The following is a 15,530-nucleotide window of genomic DNA, read 5'->3' on the forward strand; positions in this document are numbered from 1 at the left end:
CACCTTATCGACTTGCTTTGCAGGGGAGCTTACGTGGCAGGGGCTTACAAAATACGCATGTCTGTACTCCAATGAGCAATAATTGAGGATGGGGTATGTTACCAAATTATACCTTTATCTGTCACAAATTTAGTACACAACAAAACATCATTACATCCTCATTCATTTACATAAGAAGAGCTGAAACGTATGACAGGCTGTGAAAACAAAGTGGATCAATAATTCAGCCTGTCATTCTGGGTGCTTTTCATTGGATTTTGAGAGGTTCAGTAATGTGTTCACCCTTGGTAAGCATCTGTTACCACCTGACACCTACGTGGAAAGCACCACGTAAGTCTGTGGGAGTCAGGCTGTGGTATCTGTTCCCATTCTTCAAAGGAAGTGTAGCAGGGTTCTTGGGAAGTGTAGTGAAACAGGACGCCTATGAACACATCCATCAAGCATGTTCCACACACACTCAGTATGGTGTAGCTTAGAGCTGCTCATTTCATTACTTCAATGTCCTGGTGTCACAAGACATCCCTAGTGTCACCAGCCACATGGGCCCTGATATGATCATGCAAGAGAAGGAATTCGGGGCCTCCACTGGATGCAGCAATCACCACAAGGTCCAACAGGATCTGTTCATTGTACTGCATGGCAGTAAGGCGACCTTGGACAATGACTAGAGCCCTTCGGCTGTCAACACTGATGCCTCCCTACACCTTCACAGAATATTGGCTGAATCTGTCAATTTCCTGGGAAATATTTGGCATCTGCACACCCGAACACAGCTATCACCTTGTATCAGAGAGAATCTGGAGTCATCTGTGAGTAACATGTTTTGCCAGTGACAAAGCTGCCACTTGACATAGGAATGGCAGAAGTCAAGGCAAACTGTGAGATGATGTCATATCAAGCAGGGTACTTGAACAGTATGTCTGAGCCATAAAGTCCTCTCCTGTATCATGCTTCTTCCAGTCTAATTGGATGCAACGGCTCCAGTTGCCCTTCCGATATCGTCCTGTAGTGCTCTGGTGGTAGCCGTACAATGCCACAATGCATAAATGACCAGATACCTATCTTCACATGGGACTGTAATTTGTAGTGACCTTGTCCAACTTGTCCTTGTGTACTGACCTGTCTCCCTGTAGCACATCCACAACTTATCATTGACAGATGGAGAGACATTGGCATCTGCAGCAACATGATGGAAAGTCCATCCTTTTTGAATCAGACTGCTCTTGCCATTTGCACTGCACTAAAATGTTGCATTGCATGTACTTGGTTGAATAGAACTTCCCCATACGACAACGACAACTGTCATCCGTGTACCTCACTAGTGAACTTTGGAACCCAAGTAATCCCTTCCATCTGAGGGTCAGCTGATGCTGTAATGCATAACGCTGCTGACAGATGCCAAATGACTTTAGTTGTAGCATACATTGAAACTGAAGATCTCAAGCAATGCATCAAGACAACAGATACCATGTGTACGACAACAGATTTAACATACCGGACATTAATACACATGTTCCCCTAATTCTTTTGAGCAGAGTATGAAATCCTGCATCAATATGGAATGTCATATATTGACCAAACATGAGATATGGTGCAGAACCACTATGATGAATAACATTGTTGTAAACACTTACATAAACCTGATAAATCTGCAGTAGCACACCACACTCCATGATAGTCAAGAAGACAATTTATCTGCAGTGTCATCGTTCTGGGACTTCATTGTACAGAACGTGATATGTATTTGTATAACAGACAAACTTATGAGTAAGGATTCAGAATTCCAACTCTGTACAGCTTGAAAATTGTGCTTTCTTCCATCAGACTGCAAAGAGCAAGACAGGAATTCCTGACAATAGACCTGCCACAGCATAGTGGTAGACTGATATAGAAAAAGATTTTGGTTTAGCTTCCAGCCACAGCAACACACAGCAGCATTAGTCACTCCTCTTATGTGCAGAAGGCCACATCTCAGTTTCTCAAGTGGCTCATGACATGATGCCATTATCTATCTGGAAGTAACTCAATCATGCATAACTTCTAAATGTGGACTCCATTCTAAGAGAAAATGCTAATCTATGTGGCAAACAAACTATACCACAATACAGTGTGACAGTCCATTTGCCCTCTTTATCAAATGAGCATCTCCTCCACTTTCCCATACACTCCTATGACAGAACAGGAACTATCTGTTTGGAACATGCTAATCAGTAATTCCACATTTACTGGCTGTCTCCTCCATTTGCTCCAACTCATTGCCTCCTGCAGTACTACAGGGACAACCAGTTGGAGTTCTCTAGTCAGAAACATTGACTTGATTTAACCAGATGCACAGACTAGGTGTAATTCCATAAGAAGATCACCACAGTGTCAATAGAAGTTGCTTCTTAACAACAGTAACCACCTGAAGATGTTGAGCAGTGGTTTCAGTCAAACATTCTGGAATGTAAACAACATGATTTGACAGCAGAGCCAAGAACCATATGTTCCATACAGCAGCTATCTGCTGCTATTGCAAGTAGTATTCTAACTGCTGAGTTATCTCGTTGTACCTCATAAGTGGACGTAAAGCTTCAATATGTCACTCCCTCACTCTTCTTATGCTGCTAGCAGTACAATATTTGAGAGAAATGACACACTGAAATATGACTGCCTGCAGCCTATTACACGTAGCACAATTTCTCCCCTTGCAATGAAGTCAGCAATAAAATGAATCCCATCAACAGGATAAAGCTACTAGGCTGAGACTCAAACCAAAAACTACACCTTTGCTGGCAGTGTTTTATGAACTTTTCATTGCATTTGCACAATACGTCAAGTTATGTTGGGATACCTATACTGAACATATATGCAGGATACATGCTTCGTCGAGGCGTGATTAGTTACTCACTTACTCACCTGTGTTGCTTGGGACATAATTTTGTTGAGATATCTGACCTATACTGCTACACATCTGCAAGCTGAATGGTGCATGGGTAATGTCAGATGACTGAAAAATATTCATGTATGCTATTTAATAAGTCCTATCCAAATGTTACACAGTTCTAAAGAATCACTGTAATGACCATGTTGCAGAAAACATTCACCTGAGCTAAACTCATATTTGTCTCTTTTTCCTTCAATGTGTTCTTCTTTCAACCTTGCACCTCTCTTCCCTTCACTCTTTCCATCTCAGCACATCTTTGATGATCACTCCATCTCCTCTGCTCCACACAAAACAACCAATCACCCAAGCAAAGCCGCCACTGTGCCAGGTGTGTGTGTGTGTGTGTGTGTGTGTGTGTGTGTGTGTGTGTGAGGGGGGGGGGGGGGGGGGGGAGGGGTGTGCGCATGCATGCATACACACATACATGCGTGTGAAAAGGAAGGTAGACTAGTGTTCAAAAAAACATTTGCAGACTGATATGGCAAATTGGGCATATAATAAGGATTAGAAATCGCATAGGAACTGGGGGTTGCAAAGGCCAACCGGGGCTTCTAAATGGCAGTTCAGTTGTTTAGTCACATGCTACAAATGGACCCTCACTACAGGGGTGCTCTACATTTTGTCCACATGCATCAAGACACACTTGACATCAATGCAATGCTGCATTGAACGGCACACCCTCTCAAAGCTACTTAGTGTATCTCGAAGACATCCTGCTGCCACAACAATACTCCACACTAGGCCCTCTAGTGACGTAACAGTTGTTTCATATACAAGGCCCTTCAGATACCCTCACAGGAAAATATCAATTGCGGACAGATTGTTTGATCAAGGTTGTCACACAACTGGCCCACTGCAACCAAGCCAGTGACCGGTAAAGGTTGTCTTTAGATGTGCCCTAACTTGTTTGCTGAAATGTATGAGGGCTCCATCGTGCTGAAATGAAATGCAGCAAAAAATAGGCATGCAAACATCATCAGCATGCCAAGCAGAACCTCTCACAGGAATATGAGATGCATGCAACCATAAAGTTGGTTTGGGAGAATGTACAGCCCAATTAAACAGTCTCCAATGATGCCAGCCCACACAATAAGGGTAAATTTGCATTGTGAGGTATGCATATATGTAGCATATGGGTTCACACCTGCCCTCGACTGCAGGTTGTGAACATTCGTCACGCCCTCGAGTGAGAATGCAACCCCATCGCTGAAGAGGACACTCACTGTGAAGCTTCAGTCTGCAGCAGATTCCTGTAGAAACTACCAATCAAATCCAATGTACTTGTTGTGGTCCCCCAGTTGAAATGCCTGGCCACATTGGAAATGAAACGGATACAATTCTCCATGACGTACAATGCACCAGATGGAGGGTTGAGGGATATCAGTGGTGAAGACTACATCTCGTGGCACCTTGATGGCATACACTGCACCCTTTTGAAAATGCTTTCTTCTGCTGGAGCTATCTATGTCTTTCGATGGTGATCAGCATCTGGCTTGTGCACAGGGAACAAGCTGGTTTCACACAATTGGTGATGCAGGGTGGCAAATAATGTGTGGCATGGCACCTTCCTATTGGGATACTTTTCACAATACAATCACACAGCTTCTTGTACACTGCAGTTGGCTGCTCCGTAAATAAAATGCATCTCAACCATTTCACAGTATGTGCAGCTAGCCATGTTACTCCCAAAGCTACCATAATTTGAATGGCAATGGTCTCTGTGTGCTCTTCCCAAGTTTGTACAGCAATAGCCTCTCGTGATGGTAGTGCCTTCTCAAGGTATTTGTGAAGCCTGATTCTTATGTGATTATTGATTCTTGTTGTATGCCTGATGTGCCATGTCAGATTGTAAACATTATTTTGCATCACCCTGTATAAACATCTGCACCTTTATCATATGGACATCACCTCATTTTTCAACTTTAACTGTAGAAGTTGTCACTCAAAACAATGTTTTCTTGCTGTTTTAAGAGCAATGATGAAACAGACTGAATTGTGAATAATGTTTTATTCATCTCATGACGTACATTTGCAATCCACTTGGTTTGCATACAGGAGACATGTCAAAAATTCATAAAACAATTACAATGGTTTTTACATTAATAAATAATAGCACTGTAATAAATAACACCACTATAAGGATATTTCTTGGACTGTGTAACACATTGTACCCAGCCCAAATTTCCAGTTTGTCCTGCATGAATACATCCACTGAGTAATAACACTTCAGTGTGAGTACCTCATATACCTTTCTTTTAAGTGAACCTAAATTCATCTGCATCAACTTGTTGCCTTTTAATTTATTACAAATTTTCATTCCCATGCATTGACGTCCCTGGGCATACAGTCTGAGGCAGTGGGTGGGGAGAATAAAATTTTCCATCATGTGAATGGACAAAATGGTTTCCCTCAAATAATTCATGCCTGGTGTACAAAAGTATAATAATCTCATATATGTATAAGGGTAGCAGAGTTAATATTTTAAGTTTTCTAAATAATGGTCGACATGATTCTTTGTGATTTGCAGTGCACATATTTCGTATGATTTTTTTCTGTATTTTTAGTATCTGCACTATGTTTGTCGAGTTACCCCAAAAAACAATACCATACCCAATAATGGATTCGAAGTAGCTTGTATATGCTACTTTTCATGTGTCCATGTCAGTTGCAGTTGATAATATTTGCATTGCAAATGAAAAGCTGCTCAGTTTGTTTGCCAGGTATTCAATGTGTGTCTGCCAGCTCAAATTTTTATCTACATTTAAACCTAAGAATTTGACTGAGTCAACTTCTTCTATACCTTGGTTGTTGTGTACAATCTTAATCACCTCACATTTTGACTGTTTGGTTTTGAACTGCATCACGTGAGTCTTAGATATGTCTAGATTCAACCCATTTAGCTGAAACCAAGTTTCTAAGGTACTGAGGGTAGTGATCACAGATTTGGGAATTTTTTCCGAGTCCTGATCTTCGACTAACACAGAAGTATCATCTGCAAACACAACTGATGGGGAGCTGATATTTAATGGTAAGTCATTAACATACAAGAGAAATAGGACTGGGCCTAATATGGAGCCTTGTGGAACACCCTGAGATATTTTTCTCCAGTCAGAAAAATAATATGTGCCATTTGAAGAAATGCTAACTCTTTGCTTTCTGTTGGATTAGTAGGATTTAAGCCATTGTAGGGCACTGCCGCTAATGCCATACTTTTCAAGTTTGTAAACAAGCAATGCATGGTTTACGGAATCAAACGCCTTTGTGAGGTCACAGAAAATTCCTGCCACCTTATTTCTCTTGTCTAATGATGTACTTAATTTCTAAATGAAACTGTTTACTGCATTGATGGTGTTTTACCCCTGCTGAAAACCAAATTGATTGTTTAGAAGAACAGAATATTTTGCAATCAAATATTGGATTTGTGAAACAGCAAGTTTTTCAAATATTTTAAATAGGACTGGGAGAATTGAGACAGGATGATAATTTTCCATGATCTCTCTTGATCCCTTCTTGAAGAGTGTACCTCTGGAAAACAGCCCTCTTCAAAACATTGATTTATTATCTGAGCTAGTGGGTTTGCAATTCTATTGTGTACCACTTTAATAACTTTGGTGGGTATTTCATCCCAACCTACAGATTTTTTGTTTCTTAATGTTAGAATAGCATTTTCTACATCCTCCCCAGAAACTTTTGAGAATTTTGTAAAGTTTGCAGAGCTTTTGCCCAGGCCAAAGGGATTCACCTAAGGACATCACACACATCCATGCCCAAGGCAGGATTCGAACCTGCGACCGTAGCAGCCTGTGTCCTCAGTAAACCAGTGTTCATTTAAACAAACAACTTTAATATTTGCACAGTCTGACATAATGATTTCCAATTCATCTATTTTGGAGCTTTTATTGTTAGAAGCATCAGTGTTTAAGCCATTTATATTCCAGTGGATAACATACCTACTTTGACTATCACTTGCAGGCTTTAGCACATTTCTTGCCAGATAATGGGTTGGTTCTGTCTTCCTTAATGCTACACAAGTTTTTTCACCCCCATCACTACTTATAAGTTTCCCTTTTTTTTTAATGATCTGGCAAGTATCTATGAACATCCCAAGTGGCCTCATTTAAAATTTATTTTTGTATTGTTTCAACTAATGATGTGCAATATCCTAAAGGAAAATACCAGTGGTTTGATGGAAAGCCCTGTTTGTCAAGTGTCTACAACAAACAATAACACAATGTGATATTTAAGACTTTCCCAGTGTGGTAAACATCACTGAGAACTCTAGCATTTCTTTGCATGGTGCTGCTAAAAATTTGAAATATTTTAGCACATTGAATGCTAATGATCTTCAGGTGATAATGTTGACTATCAAGATGAGGCCCTGAGGACAAGAAGCAGGTGTCCTATCTAAATATTACAAAATTACAGTGACACCACAAAATGCAGTGCCCAAAAACCTCAATAATGATGTGGTTTATGAATCGACACAACTGTTAGCCACTGATTACAGTTGTCATGACTGAGGAATATGAATTATTTGTATTTATTTAAATTACGTGTCTAGTTATCAGTGTTTCATTTCCTTTTATTCGAGTCCATGTTGTATCAAATAGCATGGAATGAGACACATTTCTGCAAAGAATATAACACTTTTACAGAAAAAAGAATGGAGTCAAGTTGCCTGTATATCATACTTTTTCATTGTCACACTTCCAGAGTATGCTATTTCTAAGAGTCATAACATAACAGAGAAATACCCGATATGTGTCAAGAATATCTCCCAAGAAAATAACATCACACGTTGCTGACTGCACAAGAAAGCAATTTTGTATGTGGTATACCACACAAATCTTCAGATAACCCATTGTTTTCAGTTCAAGGTTCATCTCAAGAATCTGTTCATGACATGCAATCAACAAATTGTTATCAACTTACTATGTTGGCCCCAATTTTTGTGTGTGTGTGTGGGGGGGGGGGGGGGGGGGGGCAGGGGTAGGGAGGGAGGGAGGGAGGGAGGCAGGGAGGGAGTATACCTGATACATGCGGTGAACCATTTCTTATAACAGAGGAAAAGAAATTAAAGAAATTGGAATTGTTTCCCATCATTGCTACTGTGGAGGACAGTGTGTAGGGAAGCAACCTACTCATGACGTAGTAAATTCACATCAGTCTTTCCATTATGTGCCAGCCGTCCGTTGTAACTAGCTCTGACGTCATAAATGTTGCGCAATACTTTAAAAATCAAGCAAATAACCTAAAACATTTCTAGCATGTCAGGAGTAATACTAAATTAATGTGTGTTGAATATCAGTTCGACAACTTTAACCAATTTCGAAATTTGGACGGTTTTCTGTAAAAATCATTTGCGCAACAGAAAAGAGCTAGAGAATTAAAAATTGATAATTAGATTCATTTTTCATAATTATTTAATAAAAACAGTACTTTGGATTTCACAAATTAAAATTTTAGTGGAAATTCATGATTTTCTGGTTTTCGCCTTAAAACTTAAGGAAGCAAGATAGATTAAGTAGGCTAATACATAAGGCTAGGATGTTTATATTTATGTAGGTTGGAGAGCCGCTATAACTATGAAGATGTGAAAAGTTTTATTTGAATACCTATAAAACTATAGCGATAGCGTATCTCCAAAGAGCCAGTTCAGAGCTTGTCTACTGCGTGCAGTGTAATTAAATTAATTCTCTCGCCCAAAATATGTAACTTAGCCACGTCAAACTTTTGTTATGATTACTTTCCTGTGTGCTGAATGCACATTTAAATTGAGAGCTTCATCGGCCATCAGCAAAAGAAGCTATGATTTATTTAATAACTTAAGGTGGTGCATTACTAGCCCAGCGGCTAGTCGGGAGAGCCGATTTGATCAGGCGTTCCCTTAGCCGTCCGCACCGCGGCTTTATAATATAAGAACGCTGCGCGAGGAAGCAAGTTCTCCTTTTCCTTGAACACATCCGCACACTATATATTGTCCGCCGCCTTGATCCCCCTCACCCCCTGGTGTCTCCCTTCCTCTCCACTCCCAACCAGTTGCCGCGCCTTTACCGTTGTGTCCCTCCCTCTCTCCATCTCCACACCCTCCATCTCCTTTCCCAACATAACTTCCTTCGTCTACCACTCCCGGATGATGAGCTTCGCCCTGACATCTACCCTTCCTCCCAACTCTAACCCCCTCTTCCTGCCTCCTCCTCAGGGCTCCCTCTCCTCCCCCCTCCCTCCTTCTGAGCGGATTTCCCCTCCTACTCCCCGTCCATCTCTTGTGCCTTCTTTCAGTGTCTCTGCACTCCCTCCTGCCCTGTCTTCCCTTTTCCTCTGCCACCCCATGTGTCTCCTGCCTCTTCGTGAACCCACGGTTGCCCCTCCTCTCTTCATCCCGCCGCTTCCCCAGCTGCCCCATGCTCTCCCCTCCTTTTCCATCCTCTCTGACCTTTCCCTCGGCAGGTCCGCCTGGTAGTTTTATTCTTCGTCGTGTGTGCTCCAAGTGGGTTTTAAGTGTGTTGTTTCGGAGTGTTTTTAATACTGTGGCCAACTTTTAAACTGTGCATGCGCATCCAGTGTCTTCTCTGTGTTTTAAGAATCGCCAACTGTGTTTTTTAACTTTCTGGTGACTTTTTTAACTGTCCCCAATGAACTTCTACATGTCAGTGTATTTTTACCTCCATTTTCTCCCCTTACTCTGTTTTAAGTTCCCCTTTTTTACCTCCTTATGTATGTATTATTTTATTCTTGTTTTAGTTGTCATGTCACTCGGCTGAAGAGCGGCGGATTGTGCTGCTGACAGCCCTCTGCCCATATGGGGCAGGGGCATGAAATCACAATTAAAAAAAAAAAAAAAAAAAAAAAAAAAAAAAAGGAGGAAGCAAGGCCCCAGTTCTCTCCAGACGCTGAATAACACGCCATCTGTGTCGGGAGTCGCGTCGCGTCGCGTCGCGTCGCGTCGCGTCGCGTCGCGTCGCGTCGGTATCATTGCTACAAACAGCCTCGGGTGCCGTATTAAGTTACTCGAGATACGCGTAACCATGAAATCATTTGCGAGTGAAGTGTTAATTCTGGGTTGACTTTAATTATCGATCTTCAGTTTGCGTATTGTCGTATTTTCACGTGCCGTCGCGGGACAAACATTCTACTTTTATTTAGCGTGGTGTTTGATGAACCTAATCATCAAATTATGGCGAGCATTCATTTAAATATTCAATTTGGACAATTATAGTTGCATCACCGCATTAGACTCTGAACTGCTCTGTTAGTTAGGTTGTGTGGATTCTTTTGTTTTTCATTTGTGACTTTCAGAATATACTCAACTATTTTAGAAAATCGTTTTTGATTATAAATCCCGGACACTCTCCTAATTCCTCAGAGCTATAAGCTGTAACTATAAGTGTATTCTCAGATGAAGTGGGCACTAGGAATTCTAATTACAGGCTTCACGTTTTACTAATCACTTTCTGGTTGCCAATATTGCAGTTAGAGAGCCAGTGTTGAGAACGGCGAAAGACAACATAAATAACATTCTAAATAATAGGAACTGGTTTTACATTCTACAAACCAAACATTTATATATAACAACATAATTCCACCAGCCGCCCCACATATGGTTAATCGGCTGGGAAGTGTTTCAACATTCAAACAGCAACATTAATACTATCCGCCGCCCCACAAGTGATACAGTGATTTCTGGTTTTCATTATGCCTCATACTTTCTTGTTTTACTAATGCACTTATCCAATGAAAACTTTCCAACAGTAATAAACTGTGATAAAGTCTTGTTGATGATCAATGAACTACATCTTCCCATGATCCTCAGGAAGAGAATGATCTGCTTTCTCATCACTGAAAAGGAGTATATTTTATAAAACAGAACACAAAAACTATATCAAAATTATATTAAAAAATAATAAATTAAAAAATTGATAAATGTCCACTTCATCGATAGAAATGAAATGGCCCCATGCAGACTATTGCGATCTGTCTTAAATTTCACAGACAACAGCAGTACAACTTCTCAAACAAAATATTTTCTTCTGTATTCAGTCTATAATCTCTGGATTGCTATATGTTTTTATGAAGCTATCGTAACATTACTTTCAAAATATTATTCTAAAACTACATATCGTTCAAACTTTTTTGTGTCCATTAAATATTTTGTAGCCAGCCATGTGTGGAATCCACCTCAAAGTTGATGCAACAGGCCCCTCGGGTGATATTGCTTGCCTAGTTAGGGATTGTATGCTGAATAGTTGTGAGAATATATTAAAATCTAGAGTTAATCTTGCACTCAGCATAAAAATGTGCACTTTTTTGAAACTTCCAAGCAGATTAAAACTGTGTGCTGGGCTGTGACTAAAATGGCACGAGTAAGGCCCACGAAAGGCATGGTTTCACATTTGAGAGTTACAATCATGCACACGTTTTTAACCTGCCAGGAAGTTTCATTTGCTGAAATGTCACCATGATCATCGAGCAGATATCACAAAATTTTCCCTTTTCCTCCTTCATTTCTTTGCATAAGTCATGAAATTCTCCTATTCTGCATTGTTTGGTTAGTACAAAACTAAGCTAATATTCCCCTAACTTTTGCTCAACTCTTTGCCCAGTGAAGTATGGATTTTCTAGAAAGTAAAACACTGTCCATTGTACAATGATGTAATTCACCTGTATTAGCACTGACTGACACTTGGCTGTGTATTTTGTGGTGCTCAGTTGCTGTAGATATAGTTTAATGACTGGCTGTAGTCATCAACCAATCAGTTGGATGGATATGGTTCCAGTGGTGTGTGTTGATGTTGTGATGAACACTTGTGATCACATTTTTATTCTCTTTGATTTTTCACTGAGCCTTTGCCTTCACTAGCCAAAAAGTTATTAGGTTCTCACATGATGATCTGGACTTGAATCTATACTGTTTGTTCAACAGATCTTTATTAGTTTCAAGAAATGGTGTTTCCCTCATTCAGAGCAACTATTGATTCAAAACCAGGCCAAACAGGTAAAAAATACTTAGATTTTGAAATTGTATTTCCCTCAGTCTACTCAAAGACAAAATCACAAAATGAAAGGCAACATTCCACAACAACGACACTATGAGTCCTACAATGTCACCACGTTCTTTGCTCTTAACTTCTGGTAAGACCCGCAACTCACACACAGATTGAGTGAACACTTCCAACCACTGCTGATTCTGCTCTAAAAACCAGAAATAAAGGAACAGTGAATACTTCTAGTTGTCCACCTATACCTGATTACTGGTTATCATTTGTGATTCCATTGTTTTACAGACTCCTCTTATGTTGTCCTGAAATCCTTTGGATGCACGTATCGTCAGCAGTGGATGACCTTTGTCAAGTGACTAACATGTTTTCGAACACTACCAAATATCAGTAACTAGCTGTGCAATGTGCAGTTCATTACACAGAACACTCATTTTGATGACATCCATTTTGAGACTATTCTCTCTGGTAGTTGTAACAAGATTGGGAAATAGTTGTTTGAATGGAGACTGGTAATAACTTTTCATGTAGGGAAGGTAAGCAAAAGGAAATGTCTGTGGTAATCTATGATCCTGTTATTAAGCTGAAATGCATCACTTTGTCTTGGTTCAAAATGCACATGTAATCCAACAGAATGAAGCACTTGCCCTCAAAACCTCCTGTGCAGATGATGGAAGATTACAGAGTGTGGTAAGCATTCAAATCCTCCAGAAGAAATTGCCTAAAGGTAACTCAGTTAACATTAAGATAACTCTCTATCAAGTGAAGCATTTCATGAGTGATACTCTGAGCATGCAGTGACCTTTTGGATACCTATGGCAACTGTTTGTAGGTTGGAGGTGAGAGTGATGGTGTGGGAGTGATATGCTTCATTGATGAGTGCAACATCCTTACATCCCAGACAGTTAAGTGAAGCTCCTCACTCTACACAATACATAATGTTTTATTGTTGCACAAAATTGCAGTTTCTGAAGCACGTCCACAGCTTATGGTTATAGAAGCCTAGCACCACTGATTGGTTATAGAAGCCTAGCACCACTGATGAACTCCTGATTCTTTAGTTTCACCATACTTCAACTTTGTTATTATTAACTGTGTTTTCTGCGTAAACAGTTGTGACTGACATGTTTGGTGGTGGTTTCAGCTTCCCCAGCCTGTGTCTTGCAGTATGGCCTTGCCAGTTCATGGGACAGCCTGGCCCAGTCATCAAGCTACACAGTCTAGTGCAGCCTGCGGGACCAGCCCAGTCAGACTGATGCGTCCTGCCAGATTTCGCTTGCCTGACCACCTAGGTCGGTCACTTATCATGCCAGCCTGTCGCCTCTGATGCATTACACTCTACTTCTGTCTGGAATGTTCTGTGTTTAACCCTCTTCTATTATTATTTTGATTAAATATACAGGGACAGCTTGGCAATGTTTCAATTAATGCCTTATTGTGGTGCCAGTTGCTACTTTTTACCTCCACGCCGTTACGGAACCTACATACATATTTTTTATGATTATAAGAGTGTATGTGACAACAAAAACAATTAAAGAATTTTTACTCCAGATACATCTTAATTTCCAAATAGTGCAAATCGAACATATGTTGACAGAAATAAGGGCATTGCATTCTTGTTAAGTGCAGTCGTTGACAATCACAACATAAGACTCCACTGACATCCAGTAGGAATCAAGTAATACACAGTGTCAAAGCCTTATTTTCTCCTCACGAGTTTTAGGAAGTTGCAGACAATGCAATGCATGCTGCACAATAGTAGACTGGCTGAAATGTTAGATACTGTGAGCAGAGCACTGATGAGCCAGTGGATGGGTTGACTGGGTGCCCTGCTAGCCCACTGTCTGCGACACTGCAGGCTGCATTCAGTTCACCATCCTGGTGGACCAGTCTGCGGTCCACATGGGCCAGTGAACAACACATGGGCTGCGCAAGATGTAACAAGCACCGTGCCCGACTCTAGCCACTACCCTTCAAGTGACCGACATTATCCACTCTTCAATTGATGTGCTCCAGCATATTTTGGAAGTTGTCCTCAGGTCTGAACACACCGAATTAACTATGTAGGACTTAGTCATACTTTTTGAGCACCCATTTTGATATCCACAATTGCTTTATCCTTCAATTTAGCATGAGAACTGTTTGCTGGAGTGGAAGTTTTTAGCAATTTCCCATTGAGTGAAATGGATTGAGTGGGAGAACAAAATAACATGTGAGTGGCAGAGAATAACTTAATCAGAATGCTGAAGCATAAAAAAAAGAAAAGTGTAAGAAAGGAAGGATGATCATGATTCATCTTAAGCTTAATCTTCTGTCAATGACGACATTTTCAGATGTGGTTTTAAAATAATTCAAAGTGGAGAACTAATCTGGGGATTCAGTGAAAGAGGTTCTTGAGAATTTCACTGTCTGCATGGTCATGAAGTGACACAAATAAAAAATTACACTCTTCATTAATGACAATAAATCACACAACAGAAGCTGCTTCTAAGTTAGTGGTGGTAGATATATGAGTGATAGGCCTTATGGAAGAACAACCTCACACCACCATGTCTTCTCACTGCCATGATCATCTTTATACATGCCACAGCTCTATAATAAAGAAGCACCTGTGTGCCTAAAACTTGATACCAGTAGACGTATAAAGATGTGTCTGCTCAGTGCCAGAGTATTTTTGTTTAAAGATTAGATTTAATGTCCTCTTGACACTGAGGTCATCAGCTCCACAGTACAAGTTGAGATTGGGTTAGAAAAATGGCTGTGTTCTCTTTGAAGGGACAATCTCAGCATTTGCCTCAAGCAATTTAAGGAAACCACAGCATCATCCTCACTTTGAAATGTAGGGATTTTCCCTTCATTTACAATGTGATAAGGTCAAGATCCCTGCTTCTTAATATGCACATCTTCCGCTACATTTGATGCTGACCAATGAAGCAGCCACAGATTTTATTGCTGCTGACTTGGTTCGTTACTATTAGTGTGACTAAGTCACATTCTCATGAACAAAAGGCATATTATGTCCCTGGGAAACTACATCAAAAATTTAGAAAACCCCTGCACAAATTATAATCAGTGATGAAATCTAATTTATACTGAGAAGAAATTAGTAATTAGGCTTTTGGCTTAAGTTGTGAAATTAGTGTGCCTTGAAACAATAACATCACAGGGTCAACAGATTTTAATTAAAGCCACATCACTGTCAGGAGAAAAAGCTAAACATTTGGAATCAAAGAAATGTAACACATGATTTAAAATATACAGAGCATCTCAACAAATTATGAAACCTATGAGTAAGACAACTGAAATAAAATTTTTGAAAATTAAAGCCTGTCAATGCTAGTTAATAAACACATTACTTGTATCCCTGACTGGACAATACATAAATAAGACAGATTTAAAAAATAAAAATGCAAATTGGATTATTAATTAAATCAAATTATGTGGTTGAGCTGCATCTAAGCTACATAACATGATGCAATTCTGCACCAGAAGGCAGGAAACTAATACAATCTTCTTGCAACACATATAACAAATTAAACTTAAAAGGGAAGGTGGAGAGGTAATCAAAGGTGTGCTGAAGCATATTTGTGGATGAGAGAGAACATGAG

This window comes from Schistocerca serialis, chromosome 3, assembly GCF_023864345.2.
Source record: "Schistocerca serialis cubense isolate TAMUIC-IGC-003099 chromosome 3, iqSchSeri2.2, whole genome shotgun sequence".
NCBI classification, from domain to species: Eukaryota; Metazoa; Arthropoda; class Insecta; order Orthoptera; family Acrididae; genus Schistocerca; species Schistocerca serialis.